This window comes from Magallana gigas, chromosome 7 (assembly GCF_963853765.1).
Source record: "Magallana gigas chromosome 7, xbMagGiga1.1, whole genome shotgun sequence".
NCBI classification, from domain to species: Eukaryota; Metazoa; Mollusca; class Bivalvia; order Ostreida; family Ostreidae; genus Magallana; species Magallana gigas.
This window is the reverse complement of record NC_088859.1, coordinates 7,751,304-7,768,895: the sequence shown is the minus strand read 5'-3', so window position 1 is coordinate 7,768,895 and position 17,592 is coordinate 7,751,304. Positions and strand designations below refer to the sequence as shown.

The 17,592-nt window shown below is 31.4% G+C and overlaps 1 long non-coding RNA gene across 1 annotated transcript; it reads right to left on the bottom strand.

Moving 5' to 3' along the window:
- Positions 1-6,405: 6,405 nt before the first annotated feature.
- Positions 6,406-7,338, bottom strand: LOC136276706 (uncharacterized). Its single transcript, XR_010715233.1, has 3 exons — positions 7,250-7,338; positions 6,948-7,019; positions 6,406-6,567 (listed from the first exon to the last, which is right to left on the bottom strand). It is a non-coding gene; the product is annotated as an uncharacterized lncRNA (long non-coding RNA).
- Between the last annotated feature and the right edge of the window lie 10,254 nt (positions 7,339-17,592).

Genomic DNA, 17,592 nt, shown 5'->3' with positions numbered 1-17,592 from the left:
GTAAAAATTGTACGCTGTTGAAATTTTATATACAGAATGATGCTATCCTCGAGGATATTTTCCTCATTTTTGGAATGAATCCATTATACCAATCATCATTTGTGATGATCCAAATATATAGCAAAATTTGGTGCATTTTAATATTTTGAGATGGCCCCCACTAAAAACCAGACGGTAGAATTTTGTGTTTTTTACATATAAGGTAGGAAATGATATTACTTATCATAAATAACAATTTGAGAAAAAAAGCTATTGTAGTATTTTTTAAAACTGCTTTGATGTGCGGAAAATGACAGTTTCCTATATATTCCTATAGTAAATGTACCTCTATTTTGAGATGGTCCCTAAAAAGAACCAGACGGTCGATTTCCATGAACCTTCGCATATAAACTAGAGTTGGTTTAAATTACATATGGTTAAAAAATAAAGAGTTTTGCTATTGTAGTTTTTCTGCAAAAAAACCCAAATCGGCCTCCTTAATAATAAAGATTCACCTTTAAAATTGATAAAAAAATTGCATATTAACAAATTTACCATATGTTGAGGTAAACACTGAAGTCTATGGATATGCATTTTTAATTTTTTTTTTTTATTAAGTAGTTTTCTCAAATTTCTTTAAGTAAAAAGTTGCAAAAGCTTTCCCTTTCTTCGAATATGCTAAAATAATTCATAATTTACCAACTATATTTTCAGAAAATGATTTTTTTTTTATTTTCCTGAAGGGCGGACAACTCTATAAAAATATTAAGTGCAAAAAGTTAATTTAATTGATTACATACATATTCCCAAGTTTGGTTTTTGTCAGCCTCATAATAACTTTAAAATACGTGTATGATATAGTATAGATCAACCAAATTTGTTAAATTTCCCTTAGTTATGAATGGACTACCTTAAAATCAGACAAAACAGAAACATTCATTGTGAATCGTTGGCAAAACTGTATTATTGTATGATCTGACATTATTTATATACATTTCGTGCTTTACAATCATTTTATATGTTTGTCTTAAACCATTATCACTTTTACAGTATTTAGTCATTTAATGTTAATATATATATATATATATATATATATATATATATATATATATATATATATATATATATATATATATATAAACATGTATACTGTTGGCAATGCCAGACACAATATGTGAAAATTTAATAAATGCTATTAAATTCAGTGCATTTTAAAATGATTTTGGCAATATGTACATTTAAAAACCAAACGCTTTCTTTGATGATTCATGCGGGATATAAAGAAAGCGACATTGCACATTAAATAGTGTACATAACACGCGTTAAAAAATAAGACATATTAACAAATTAATTTTAATGTACATCAGTACGTTACATTAAAGAACAGCCAAATTGTTTTCTGTAGGAATTTGAGTCTAACAAGGGATGTAGTTTATATTCCTTTCAGTTTCTAGAGCTATGAATTTCCAATCAATTTCCGTATAAAAATTGAGGGAATCATCCTTGGTGGTAGCAAATATATGCATATGTTTTGTTATCAAAATAATGCTTAATCAATCTGAAACACCAATCTGTTTTCCACTCCTCTTACATTGGGTTGATAAACAGTTTGATAACGATAAAAAAGTATGGCACTCGTATTGTTAAATGGACGACAATAAAAAATTACCTACATGTATGCATTAATATGTGGTCTGACAATATATTTTCTAATTTCATTTATATGATTTATAGATGTATTATTACCCCAAATTATCAATTTGTAAAAAGATAAAGTGTGTTACTTTTTTTTTTACTTTATACAAATATTTTAGATCTGGATTTTAAATGTTGATATACAGTGTTGGGTGTTTTGATAACGTTTTCGATGCATTGTCTTAACCATTCTTATATTGTATTACGTATACAATAAAATACACATAAATAAACATCTTTGTATGATTTATTCAATAACCTGTATACATGTATGACATTTTAAAAATTTCCGTTCTACCTTTGGCACTTTTAAATCTACAGGACATTACTTGCATTCTAGCTAGCATTAAGTATTATAGCGAGCGAGCTCGCCGGGGCACAGCGCCGGTGAGCGAAGCGAGCTCTAAGAACCAGTATGCGCGGGAAAAAGCACGAGCTAAACCTACAGTTCATCAAACAAAATTTTTTGTCTACGTCCCATAATGCTCTCTAATGTTTTCATCCGTGGTGCTATGCCAAAATGGACGACTTTTAACTCGTAATTTACAGTGACTTAAAGTTTGAAGACACGTTTTGAGTACCGTTTATGCTTTGGCGACACTCAAAAGATTTGTTACATGCTTCTATACTTTCGTATTGAGTCGAGAAACGTAAACAAAGACGAACAAAGTTATGGATGACGTCACAGTGCACTCGCGCTATATTTCCCGCGATAAATTTAGAGGTGGATCAAACATCTGTAATGAGTGTACTGGCTATTTCAGTATAGACCGCGATACCTGCCTCATTGACATATGAATTGTTTTTATTTTTTTATAATATAGAGATTTTATATTTATATACTAGCAAGAGCCATACTTTACTGTCATATCGATCCATTTTTAAGCTAATTGTGCATGCATGTACAGTAGGCAGGTATGTAGCCTATATGAGTAGGGAGGAAATAAACAATAAGACACTTTGAACTAAATAAAAATGAATAAAATGAAAAAATAAACAGTTGAAAAATTATGTAGATATTACATATACTCAGACCATTAAATTGTGGGAAATTACACACCTACAAACAGGTACCGGGCTCTCTATCTATCTCTCTCTTTCTCTCGGTAGTGGGTTGCGCCGTATGTATCATAACCATTATAATTAGTACCTTTGGCATATTTATTGTAGAGCAATACTCTCTCAAAAATTCTTTGACGTTCGTTGATACCTAAACAAAACTATAAGTTGACAATGATGCAAGGTCTGTGTAATTCTTGCTGCGCTCGCCAGAACGTTAGCACCGTAAAACATATTAAATATTGAAACATTTGCATTGATATCCTGCATTTAAATTTCTATTTAAAATACCAGTTATCGAATTTCGTTTGGTGTATGTAAGTTTTGTTTAAAGTGCTTGGTTTTTTTAAACACGTTTAACTACCAAAGAGAGTATTGTTTGCTTTATATTTATATCTCCAAAGTGATTTTTTTTCAAAAATATTCAATGGCCATTAACTCAAAAAGTAGGTCATTGACCCATTGACCTTGAATGGGAAAAAAATTCCTACAATGAAAAGGTTCTATAACATGCAATGGTTCTTTTTTCTTTATTATCATTTTTTTTTCATTCCGAGTTAATGTCATCCTTTAGAAAAAACACAACAATTGGATGTTAAAGAGTACATGTACCTGACTTTTAGACTATCACTCAGTCCTTCCTATCCTCGACAAAAAACTTCTTGGTTTATTTTCTTGTAGAAAGAAAAATTAAATTTTGAAACAATCTTATTTTTTCTTAACGCGATACCTGCCTCATTGACATATGAATTGTTTTTATTTTTTTATAATATAGAGATTTTATATTTATATACTAGCAAGAGCCATACTTTACTGTCATATCGATCCATTTTTAAGCTAATTGTGCATGCATGTACAGTAGGCAGGTATGTAGCCTATATGAGTAGGGAGGAAATAAACAATAAAACTAATTTTCTGGATGTGAATGAAATTTAAAACCTTTCTCAGCAGTTTCATCCATATGTTATACATGTAGTCTGTTCCATTTGTGCCACTGATGCATTTTTAGACGGCTTATATATTGGTATGGCTAAATCAGGGATTATCAATATTATTAATATTGATAGTATTGATAAGCTTTTATGTAATTGAAAAGACCAATTTGATGTTTCTTTTAATTTTGAACATCAATTCAATGAATTATTGGATTGAGTGAAAGATGCTATATCAATAAAAATTAAATTATATCTACCATCTAGGCGTTTATTTTCATAATTAGTAAACTAAATAATTTAGTACGATACAAAAACTTGTCATGAATAAAGACACGTTTTATTTGTCTTTGATGATATGTTTGCCTCTCTCAATTATTGATAAATAAGCGTCTCAAGAGAAAGGAAAAACCAAGACACTTGCTACTAGAAAGTATCAATTGGTAATAACAAAAGAATTTACCTATAGAGGAAATGGACGCTGGGGTGTTGAGGAAGCATATGGAATCTGAGTTACATGTAATTTCGTGAAATCACAAAATTTAATGTTAATAAGGACAAAAGTTCAATTTAATGTACGGTGAACGAGGATAGTGTTCGAACGCCTCGTAAAAATCTTTCTGCATCTACAAACATCACTTTTCCTAGCCTGTTATTTCTGTTGGAAAAACTAAGACGACGTGCATTATTGATCGCAAAGTCAAAGGGTTTGCGACCTTTAAAATCGAGTAACGGGAAACATCTTCCCATACAAGGAATGAGAGTACCAATGCACCGGATGTTGACATCAGAGAAGTGTTAATACAAGATTGAGCGGCACAGATAAGGTATGGCTAAGGTGATTGGCTGAATTAATTGCTGAAATAATGATTATTTCAAAGTAAATTTATCACTGTTTAAAATAAATGATGGTATGGCTAAGGTGATTGGCTGAATTAATTGCTGAAATAATGATTATTTCAAAGTAAATTTATCACTGTTTAAAATAAATGATGGATAGAAGAAGTACATCAGAAAGTAAAGAAATAAGAGTGGTTGAAATAGGGGTGGGTGTCAATTTCTTAACTTGGATTCATTTGCTCCGGATCGCTGTAAGTTGTAAACAAGCTCAATTTTGACCTGTAAACGCCATTGGACCCTATGTATTTCTATTGATTTTTGTTAGTGATTGGAATGAACTTTCAAATGTGACCAAGGATGTGTCTGTAAGTATAATAGCAAATAAAAAGCCAGGTGGATTTAGGTTAACATTGAGCCCTATGGGAAATGAATTGGTACTCTATTCCCATACATTTTCTCCGGTTAGTGCCATGTTGCTTTGCGGACGATGATTGTTTACCAAAGGGGAATAACCCAAAAAATAACATAGGCGAAAGCAGTAAAAAGGTCGGAGAATCATCGGACGATTTTTTAAATTCTGGTTATCATAGAAAATAGGCTTTATTTTCTTTTTAAAATCTATCTTACAGAAAAAAACTATGTTACCGCGGCCATTTTGCGAACTGTACATTATGAGATCTAGAACCTAAGAGTTTACTGTGTAAGGCCTAAATTCAAGAAGTGGAACGGAAATCGATATATTTTTTGTAAATACAAAAACCCAATAAAGGCCCTATGGTCAAGTTTATTGATAGATACACATAAGATACCTTTCGACTTAATTTTAAATAAAAGACATTAAGTACATACATTTATTAGATGTTTTAATGTTACATGTAAATATCACGTGTAAGTGTCAGAAGCATTTATTTAAATATAACATGATTTGAAAAAAGATACACAATTTATATTTACAAGTACAACTTGATTATCGACTAAAGCTCATGATGAAGTGACTAATCAGTTCGAGTAAAATTGACATCCCTAATTCTCAACCAATCAAATTCTGACTTTTAACATTCCGTGAATTACAACTGATTTTTTTCAAACCTTTAATATATATATATATTTTATTTTATACACAGTATAAGACAATGAATAAAGTAACAGTCTTGTAAAGAAAATCTACAATACATTACTTTACAAAATAAGACATTAGCTCTAAAATACTAGGTTCAGTAAGCTCATTTTTTTTATCGCTTTATAAAAGACAAACTTTGGCTACTTTTGCTCTATACTCTGTCCCGAGTTTTTGCTTCCACCACTTTTTGCTTGATACATGTATTTCAATAATAGTAAATACCTTTGTGCTCAAACTACGTTCATCCAATAATATGAAAAATGTCCAGATTATCTGTTTTGAAACGCCCCCTCTACGCTTCAGGTTTCAATACACATCCCAAAATTGAAAGTCTACGTAAAATTTTGCATTGCATCAGCCATTAATAAGCCCGGATGATAATGTTAAAAAAGTGCGCGATGTATTCCGAGTATATTCCGAATGGAGAAAAGATGTAAACATTTCCCATTACAAATCTCCGTAAGAAAATTGTTTTCGTTCCTGTGAAATTTTATGAGTGAAAATGGATAATTGTTCTATGGAGATATCTTGGATATATTCCCTTTCATCGATTTCAATTGTATTTCTTTCACAGGGTATGTGTATTTTTAATAAAAAATCATCAAAAATTGATGGAAGCAATAACTTGGGACAGACTATAGTGATAGTAACATTTATTATCTAAACTAAACATAAATATTAACATGTATCTCGATTTCCACATATACTAACAATACAAAGTTAAATAAATTGTAGCATTTTAAAGGATTTGAAATGTTATCTTATCTTATTTTTCTCCAAATTTGGTAAATGCACGATTATTAAAGAAGGCTATTCACCCGTCTAAATGTATATGACAATTCTTTAAAAATACCAAACTCTCCAAACGAATATCTGATCATGCACATAATTATAATAAAGAAACATTTTAAAGCTACTAAAAAATTTATCTTCTGCTCGTATCTGAAATTTTAAAAAAAGCAACAAAACTTTCTGAAACTTTAGCATGAATGATGTAATCCATAACATATAATATGCATTCAATACAGTAACTTTTTTATTAAGAACGTTTGGCGACTGGATAATTGACACAGTAACGGTAAATATAAATTTACTTTACTTTAAAACTGGTATACCAGCTCATATCATATTATCTAGTAAAGGAAACATCGGATCCAATTATTTATTCAGAGTTCTTGGTCTCAAGGATATAGATACAGATTTAAATTTTATCCAGTCCTGTTAAGAATTGTACTGTAAGAGGATTATCATTTGAAACCATTCCTGTATTTAAATCGATTTAAACCTTTCAATATACAAGTTAAAATGGCGAACAAAGTCACCTTTCTTGGCCTCCTTCTCCAGTATCGTCCATGTTTTTGAGCCATATGGACTTCAAGAATCAGTGTCACAGACTGAACCACACACACACAAAAAAAAAATACAAAAGAAACTATTTCATACTTCATTTTCTTAAAGTCTATACATTACTAAAAACATAATTGCTAGATATGTTTTTAAAATCTGAATCATTTAACTGGTGAAGTTGAGATACATATTCGTCTCTTATATTCATGGTACTCTCTCTCTCACTTTCTCTCTCTCTCTCTCTCTCTCTCTCTCTCTCTCTCTCTCTCTGAAATACCTGGTGAATATCCAAATTGTTGAGGTAACGTACGAATTCCCGATACTGTCTTTCCCAATCCATTTCATGACCTTCTGTTCTGTTTTAACATTTATGTTCACAATATTAATTTTAAAGGTCCTATTCCATTTGTGTTAAATGTAAACATAAACACATGTTTATGTAATCGGTATTGAGAGGAAGTAGGTTATATTGCGAACATAAACCACCTTAACGGTTGGTTGCTAACATTTAAAGATGGGATATGCATTTGGAACGGATTTTCAACTCTCTGTGTAGAATAACATGGAAAGGTTTAAACACTTTTGCTAACGGTGTAAAATTAGAAAGAGAAAAGTTTTGCAAAATCTTGGATAACTTAATTATTCTCAGAAATGATTGATAAAAGTTATGAGGAGTGAATTTGAACTATTAAGGTGCTGAAGAAAACTCTATTCTCTGTCAAAAGCTGTACTTGTGTTACTTCCATTAATACTTCTTAAATTCCTAACCCAGTGAACTTGAAATAAAAGATACTACAGAGTTTGAGTCATCTGTTTCATATTTAGATATGTTTTTATTAGGAAAAAGACATTAATGGTAACTTAACAACAATCTAATTTTCCTATCGTTAACTGTCCTTACTTATGTAGCAATATACCTTCATCACTTGCAAATAGAGTTTTTGTCTCTCAGTTGTTTTGATGAACAAGGGCATGATCTGCGTATGAACAGTTTCTAAGGCGAGGCAAGCTACTGACAAACAAACTTATAAAACAAGATTATCAACAGTCTGAAGTCATCAGTTCGTAAGTTCTATGGTCGATACAATCTTCCACTAGGTCAAATGCTTAAAGACGTTTTTCATACTTATCGTTAGGCCATCATTAATCATCGAATTGTGTACGGATTTTTTCGTTTTCCCGATCACGACAAAGAGCACACGGCGGGTGTGACCGGTCAGCAGAGGATGCTCACTCCTCCTAAAACCTGATCATACCTACACTTTTGGTACAGGTCCCTATTTACCTCGCTCTTGTTTTGTATTTTTCCTATGGACTTTGATTTTGAACACTTTTTGTTATCTCCATATCTCATTTGCAATAAGTGAATCTTTCATTGTTTTTTTATACCCCAGAACTCAAACAACATTTTTCACTGGAATAAATCAAAAGGTTTCTCCTTCCAACCACTTTCTCTTTCTTATCATGTTGATGATCCCGGTATGAAACAAAAATATGGAGTGTTAGGTGAGTTTATAAAATTATTCAACGTTAGAGCATTAAACTAAGGAAAGAAAAACGTTCATAGCTTAATATATGTAATTTCATAGGGCCAATAGTTTAAATTTTTAATGAAACATATTTGACATATTCTGTCTATGTAAACTTGTTTTCTTTGGATGCTTCAAAGAGTGCTTCAAAGAGTGCGTGATCCTTATCTAGTTTTAAAGGTTATATAAGTGAAAATAAGTATAAATGTACATACAAGAACATACAAAAATTATGGACTACTTTTTCAACAATAAATGTAATGTAAATATTAATATTATTCTTAAACTGTTTGAAAGTGTGGCGTCAACCCATTGAGCTATAGTGTTATTTTTATCATACAGATAGATCAGCTGTTTTATGACTTTGATTTGACATCAAACATAAATGGTTATATTTCTTTTTATGACAATTGAGACTTTATTTACACAACCTCTTGTTCGTTTGAATGTTTTTCCTGTGTGTTGGTGCAATCCTAACTATAGGTGCAAAATTAGAAAATAGATACATGTTACAAAATGTTGAAAATATCACGAAGAAACAATATGGGGTTGTGTGGCACAAAAAATCAACAACAGAAATTATAAATCAAGCTGAAAAAGACAAAGTCTGCTGTTGAAAAAAAAATCAATAATTTTTTACTCGGTCTCGGTCTCGCTTAACACTACAGGTATTTGGTTGAACAGAACGTTATCTCAGTTTTTTTGCCCTATCAAACGTTGTAACGTTATCAAAATGTAAGACTTCTTCCTCTTTAATGGTGACATCTTTAATATGGCGTGTGATAAAAACATTAAAGTACGGACAATGACCTTTATTTTTCTGTTCATTTGGTAAGTTGTGACTCATAGTAAAACAAGAGAATTAGAATTGAAACTTTTTAAAAATGAGTAATAAAATACAGTGGAGCCTCACTTATCCGGACACTTTTGTCCCCAGACCAAATCGTCCGGATAGGTGAAGCGTCCGGATATCTGAATTGTGATATTTACCTTTAATATTTATGGAAACATAACTCATAAATTAATTATACAATTAAATATTTTATTTTGATAGCCATAAGCACTACAAAAAAAGTTTAGTTTTTTTTTAAATTAACAAAACAAAATATTGTTAAAAACATTATTTAAGGTATGTTTTTTCCACAGGAAACCAAGCACTACATTCTACAAGGCAACACATGTACATGTACATAACAATCACTGTTTTAAACCGATAATTTAATTACATTCGCATAACAAAGCGAAGAGAAGAAAGTCGGTGTTCCACTTTACGCTGACAAATATTTTTCTTCAAGTTAGCGGCGATCGCAACTCTCGCTCTCTTGGCCGGTGGTGTTGACATGTTTGAAGCTGCTCAACATTTGATGATTTAAAATTGGTGAAAATCTGTATATATTCCCTTATTGATAATTGTCCAAGCTATTTTTTCATTGACAGAACTTATCCAAGCTAATTTTACGTATCCATCTTTCTATAGAGTTAATTGCACCCAAGCGATATTTATAAGTAGCGTGAACACTCATCCACGCCATGTTTGGCATAAATTATTATTACACTGTTAATTGAACACACGCTATAAAATTAATGTCGATACCCTGAACATCCCAAGCGGTCTTAATAACTATCGTAAACAGAACTCAAATTATCAAATATTTCATTTCAATTACGTTTTAAAATGAATAGGCGTACGAACGATCTAATCACACTACGATTAATAGAATTTTAATTCAATCAATAGATGACTTTTTAAAACACAAATTAAACAATTTTCATGACATTTTAATCAAACAATAACAGTTCATAAGTTAAATGGCGACCATTAAACATGTCGCATCCATGGTTATCGTAATATCCTCGGGCGAGTACATAGCGTGACACAGTTGACCCCGATTACCGGACGAAGGCATTGTTTAAAACCAACAACCAGTGTCAGATGTTTTTACACCAATTTGCACTTGCGCATAAAAAACTTTTGTGCCCCCGAACACTTAAATGTGACCGTCCGGTTAAATGAGGTAAAATTTAAAGGAAAACTGTATTATGTAGTAAAAATTGACCGTCCGGATCCGGAACGCGGAATTCCGGATAAACGAGACAAATTATTGTGTAAAAATTCCGTTCCCAATAAAAATCGACCGGAAAGTGAAGCGTCCAGATATCTGGCGTCCGGATATCTGAGGCTCCACTGTATATCTTTCCCTTTGTTATTCAATATAACATAACTTTGGAGAGTTACTATTTATCTATCTACTCAGTAGTGTAAATCAGAGCAGCTATACGTCTTTAAAAAACTAGTATCCGATGCCATATACATAATATGGTATGTAAAATTAATATCTCATTGTGTTCCATTGCCATCTCAAGATCTGAGTAAGTAATTATTTTAATTCCAAGTGTTATATCTTTATTCTGTTTTTCAAGCCAAGGTTGAAACTTCTATATTTTAAATTCAAAATATCTAATTTGATTTAATTACAGAATTTATTCCTATTAAAGTAATAATTGCGTACATAGTAATACGTTTACTGTAGGTAAATATTAAAATGTTTATATATTTTCATGTGTCGTGTTGTAAATTGATATCTTTATTTTTTAATTAATTATCATATATTGATTGTCTGTTACTCTAGATCAATGCCTTATTATAATGTATAAGATTATATCTGTGTAAATTATAAAATTGAAAAAAACCCATGAAATAGCACGATTATCGCGTGTACATATTACACCTCGCAAATGCTTGTCTCATGCAAATAATTTTTTGTTCACACACACACACACACACACACACACACACACACACACACACACACACACACACACACACACACACACACACACACACACACACACACACACACACACACACACACACACACACACACACACACACACACACACACACACACACACACACACACACACACACACACACACACACATATACACACACATATACAACTATATATATATATATATATATATATATATATATATATATATATATATATATATATATATATATATATATATATATATATATATAAAAACGAATAAGTCCTTGGTATAGGTAACGATATAGAAAAATGTTTTCAGTAGACGATAACACAATAATCCATTTCTTTCAAATTTAATCCAGAGCGCTTTCGCCTGATCGGCTCTTCAGTGGATTTCAAATTATAACAGAAATAACAAACGTTGACGTCGTTATTATGACGTCATAAAGTAGACAACGTCACGAACAGTGTAAACAATATTTGGAGATGGCGGCAAATATTTTTTACAAACACATGTAAACGTAATAAAATATGTACAAATGATATTGTTTTAAAATAAGAGGTTATTGAAATGAAAGCTAAATAAAGTCAATGCAGAATAAATAATGCAATTATCGATTAAGTTTAGGTTTACATTTTTTTATGAAATATTGTTCTTTTGCAAGTCGCAGCTAATCACATTCCTCGCGGACTTTGTAAAATGGAAAAATTTCAAACCGGCCTCTCCCCAGCACATATCAAAATGTTCACTACACGGAGTGTTACGAACAGAAGGATCCCTTATCTGCTGTTTATGTACCCTCACACGGTCGGCTAGTTTGGTCCCTGTTTGGCCAATGTAATTTTCTCCGCATCCATTACAGGTCATGCAATAAATGATGTTTTTAGATTTGCAGTTCATATTAGAATTGACTTTGAAAACTGTACCGTTTTTAAATGAAATTGTTTGTCCTGTCTGAATATAGGCGCAAGTCCCACATCGAGAATCCTCGCATTTTGAAACCCGAAAAATTTCTTTAGTCGAAGTAAATTTGGCTCTTGTAAGAAGTTTTTTAAGGTTAGGGGGTTGTCGTCTGCTGTAGATAAGATTTTTTTCCTTTATAATATCCTTTAGAATTTTTGACTGATGTAAAATCGGTAAACAATGCCTCGTGGTATCGAAAATATTATGATTTCTAGGATTGTAGGTTACGACAAACGGGATCTCTGTGGAACTGTTTCCGGGTGTTTTTCATTTAAAAACGGTACAGTTTTCAAAGTCAATTCTAATATGAACTGCAAATCTAAAAACATCATTTATTGCATGACCTGTAATGGATGCGGAGAAAATTACATTGGCCAAACAGGGACCAAACTAGCCGACCGTGTGAGGGTACATAAACAGCAGATAAGGGATCCTTCTGTTCGTAACACTCCGTGTAGTGAACATTTTGATATGTGCGGGAGAGGCCGGTTTGAAATTTTTCCATTTTACAAAGTCCGCGAGGAATGTGATCAGCTGCGACTTGCAAAAGAACAATATTTCATAAAAAAATGTAAACCTAAACTTAATCGATAATTGCATTATTTATTCTGCATTGACTTTATTTAGCTTTCATTTCAATAACCTCTTATTTTAAAACAATATCATTTGTACATATTTTATTACGTTTACATGTGTTTGTAAAAAATATTTGCCGCCATCTCCAAATATTGTTTACACTGTTCGTGACGTTGTCTACTTTATGACGTCATAATAACGACGTCAACGTTTGTTATTTCTGTTATAATTTGAAATCCACTGAAGAGCCGATCAGGCGAAAGCGCTCTGGATTAAATTTGAAAGAAATGGATTATTGTGTTATCGTCTACTGAAAACATTTTTCTATATATATATATATACACGAGTACATAGGAAGTATTACAAAACATAGATGATTGGTCTCTATCTGGGCTCTTAAATTGAATCATATATCATGTAAATTTATTATTGTTTCTTTGTTCAATGAATTTCAGATGGTATGAAGGTCATGATCCCAAGTGCTCTTCCTAATTTTATCAAATATCATAAAAACCATTGAGATTCCCCCCTTACTCCAAAGATATTATTTCCCTTTGGTCATGGTGCATCAGATCATTATGGTATATAAGTCATGACCCCAAAATGTCATCCTGACCCCTTTAGAATCAGAAATTGTCAATTATCTTTAAATAATTGATGTTTGATGATCCTATCTCTATTTAATCTTTATTATTAAGTCTCCCATATGAAATTTGGAGACTTATTGTTTTTGTACAGTCCTTATTACATGTATTATTAGGGCTTTTCGACTTTCGGTCGAAAAGACCTATTGTTATTCTTCTGTTTTATTAGGGCTTTTCGACTTTCGGTCGAAAAGACCTATTGTTTTTGTTCTGTTTTATTAGGGCTTTTCGACTTTCGGTCGAAAAGACCTATTGTTTTCGTTCTGTTTTATTAGGGCTTTTCGACTTTCGGTCGAAAAGACCTATTGTTATTCTTCTGTTTTTTATTATTCTTATTCTCGACAAAGTTTCGTCAGCGATTTTTTGAAAACGGAAAGACAAATTATAACAAGAATGCTATAATATTATAGCGCTTTAATATGACACGCGTATGTAAGGTTTTGGACTTCCGGTTCCGGTACTTCCGGTTTTGACAAGGAAAATACTAAAAACTCAATGAAACATAATATCTTTATTATTTTTTGAGTTAGAGCATTCAAATTTAGGAATTAGATGCATCTTGTCACGTTGAACAAAATCATAAGCGTAGCCATTTCTCTATCTTTTACTATTTTTAAGATATTAAGGCTCAAACTTGAGAAAAAGGGGCATGAAAAACAAAAAAAATTCAAAAGACCTTAGAAATTTTATAAGACGCCTAAACATTGTTTCGATAGAACTATTAAACATATATTCCAAGTTTGAATAAAAAATATTGAGTACTTCCGGTTTTATGAGCCTATGAAAAATTGTCTATGGGAGTTTCAATGTTAAACTAAAATCACGCGTGATTCGTTTTCTCAAAAAGTATATAAGTAAATATTACAATATTTTTCATGTGTAACGACACAACCAATGAGCAGACTGGAAAAGTTTTTGGGTTGACATCTTGAAAGAATAAGGGATCTACAGGGGCCAACGTGCAAAACAGCCCTTTAGCTGTAACTTTTTTACCTTTTATCTGATATTAAAAATCTTTTCTGTTTATTGTTCAAAATAAAAAGTTCTATCTTAAAATAATGGTCCGAGGGGCCACTTTTTGACTCCTTATAGGGGTTTTGAAGGCCCAAAGATCATCACTTGTTTAAATTTCAAAATGTATTTTAGTAAGAGTTATCTCGCTTTGCTGTAAGAATATAGAGCATAAATACTATAGGCATACCCAGTTTTGTGTCCCAGGAATATATACTTACTTCAAAATGATTTTTTGAAAATATTCCTCTGGAAATTAGAAGTGTAGCTACCTGTAAAGTTCTGGAGTTATCTTTCTTTTCACATTGCATTACTCGTAAGTTCCTATCTAAGCAACTGGTTATACCAAGGCGTTTAGAACACTTGGAAACAAATAAGAGAATAATTGTTTTTGAACATTTAATTAAAAAGGGACAATGGGGCTGTCGAAAAGCCCTTACTTTTTGTTGAAGACAAAAAAAGTTCTAGTTATTATTATTCTTCTCGACAAAGTTTCGTCATGGATTTTTTGAAAACGGAACCGAAAAATAAAAATTTAATATTAGATTCTTTTAGCAATTGTTTAGTTCTCCCGTATGTCCGTTTTTGGATTTCCGGTCTATATACTTCCGGTTTACACATGTAAAAAACAAAATATTAAAAGGACCTTTGTATCTATTTTATTTTTTAATTATTAACTATGAAATTTTGGATTTAGATACTTCATAGTTTGATATACAAAATTGTAAGCGACAACTTTTTTGTATCTCTTGCTGTTTTCGAGATATTAGACTTCAAACTATGAAAAAAGGGGGGATGAAAAAAGTAAAAATTGAAATAACCCCCAAATTTGTTAAATGAGGAATGGGAAATGTTAAAACTGTCATAATTATCATATATTTAAAGTTTCGTTTGAAACCATTGAGAACTTCCGGTTTTATAAGTTGATTAAAAATCGTCTATGGGTGTTTTAATGTTAAACTGAATTCACGCGTGCCACGTTTTCTCAAAGAGTTTTCAAGTAAATATTTTCATATTTAATTTTTATAATGAAGGACCAAATACGGAGACCGGAAAAGGTTTTGGGATTAAAATTTTGAAAAATAAGGGATCTAGAGGGGTCAAAGTTGAAAACAGCCCTTTAGCTGTATCTTTTTTATTTTTCATCCAATTTTCAAAATCTTTTCGGTTAATAGTTCAGAATAAAGAGTACAATTTAAAAATTATGGTCCGAGGGGCCACTTTTTGACTCCTTATAGGGGTTTGAATGGCCTAAAGATCATAACTTGTTTAAATTTCAAAATTATTTTTTGGAAGAGTTATCTCGCTTTGCTCTAAAAATATAGAGCACAAATACTCTCAACATACCAAGTTTTGCGTCCAAGGAATGAATATTTACTTTGGAATGATTTTTTGAAAATATTCTTCTGAAAATTACAGGTGTAGCTATTTGCTAAATTCTGGAGTTATCTTTCTTTTCACACTGCAGTTCTAATAAATTCCTATCTAAGCAACTGGTTATACCAATTTGAAAATAGATTAGAGATATTTTTTTTTGACACTTTAAATAAAAAAGGGAAACTGGGGCTGTCGAAAAGCCCTTACTTTTTGTTGAAGACAAAAAAAGTTCTAGTTATTATTTTTACTTATTCTCGACAAACTTTCGTCAGCGATTTTTTGAAAACAGAAAGACATACTGAAAAAATGATGAAATAGTCTTAGAGCATTTGTTTATGACACGCGTATGTCTTGTTTTGGACTTCCGGTTTTGGTACTTCCGGTTTACACAAGTAAAATACTAGAAATTAAAAGAATCAATATATTGTTTTTATTTTTTGAAGAGATTCGTTTAAATTTTAGAATTAGATTCATCTTATCCAGATGTACAAAAAGTTTAGTGGCGGCGAGTTTCTATCTCTTACCAGTTTTGAGATTTTAGGCCTCAAATTTGAGAAAAGGGGGTATGAAAAAACAAAAAAACTCAGAAAAGCTTTTTTATGTTATAAAACGCACAGATATTGTTCAAATAGACGTAATTAAGATATATTCCAAGTTTCAATGAAAAGTATTGAGTACTTCTAATTTTATGAGCCGATGAAAATCGTCTATGGGAGTTTCTATGTTAAATGAAATTCACGCGTGTAACGTTTTCTCAAAAAGTTTTCAAGCAAATATTTTTATATTTTGTATTTCTAATCAGGGACCTAGTGCGCAGACTGGAAAAGGTCTTGGAAAAAAAATTCAGAAAAATAAGGGATCTGTAGGGGTCAGTATTATATACAGCCCTTTAGCTCTAACTTTTTTATTATTCATCCGATTTTCAAAATCTTTTCAATTAATAGTTTAGAATAAAAAGTACAATTCAAAAAATATGGTCCGATGGGGCACTTTTTGACTCCTTATAGGAGTTTGAAGGGCCTAAAAATCACCACTTCTTTAAATTTCAAAATTATTTTTTTGAAGAGTTATCTCGCTTTGCTGTATGAATGTAGAGCATAAATACTATAGGCATACCAAGTTTTGTGTCCGAGGAATGAATACTTACTTCAATATGATTTTTTGAAAAAATATTCCTCTGGAGTTTAGAAATGTAGCTACCTGTAAAATTCTGGAGTTATCTTTTTTTTCACATTGCACTACTCATAAGTTCCTATCTAAGCAACTGGGAATACCAAGGCGTTTAGAACACTTGGAAATAAATTAGGAAATAATTTTTTTTTGAACATTTTATTAAAATGGGATAATGGGGCTGTCGAAAAGCCCTTACTTTTTGTTGAAGACAAAAAAAGTTCTAGTTATTATTTTTTATTTCTCGACAAACTTTCGTCAGCGATTTTTTAAAAACGGAAAGGAATATTGAAACAATTATGGAATGGACTAATAGCATTTCTAAATGGCACGCGTATGTCCCTTTTTGGACTTCTGGTTCCGGTACTTCCGGTTTACACTAGCAAAATACAAGAAATAAAAAGAATCAATATATTGTTTTTATTTCTTGAGGAATTTCGTTGTAATTTTAGAGTTAGATTAACCTTGTTGAGTTGTTTAAAAAGTTAAGTGGAGGCGAGTTTCTATCTCTTATCAGTTTTGAGATTTTAGGCCTCTAACTTGAGAAAAGGGGGGATGACAAAACAAAAAAA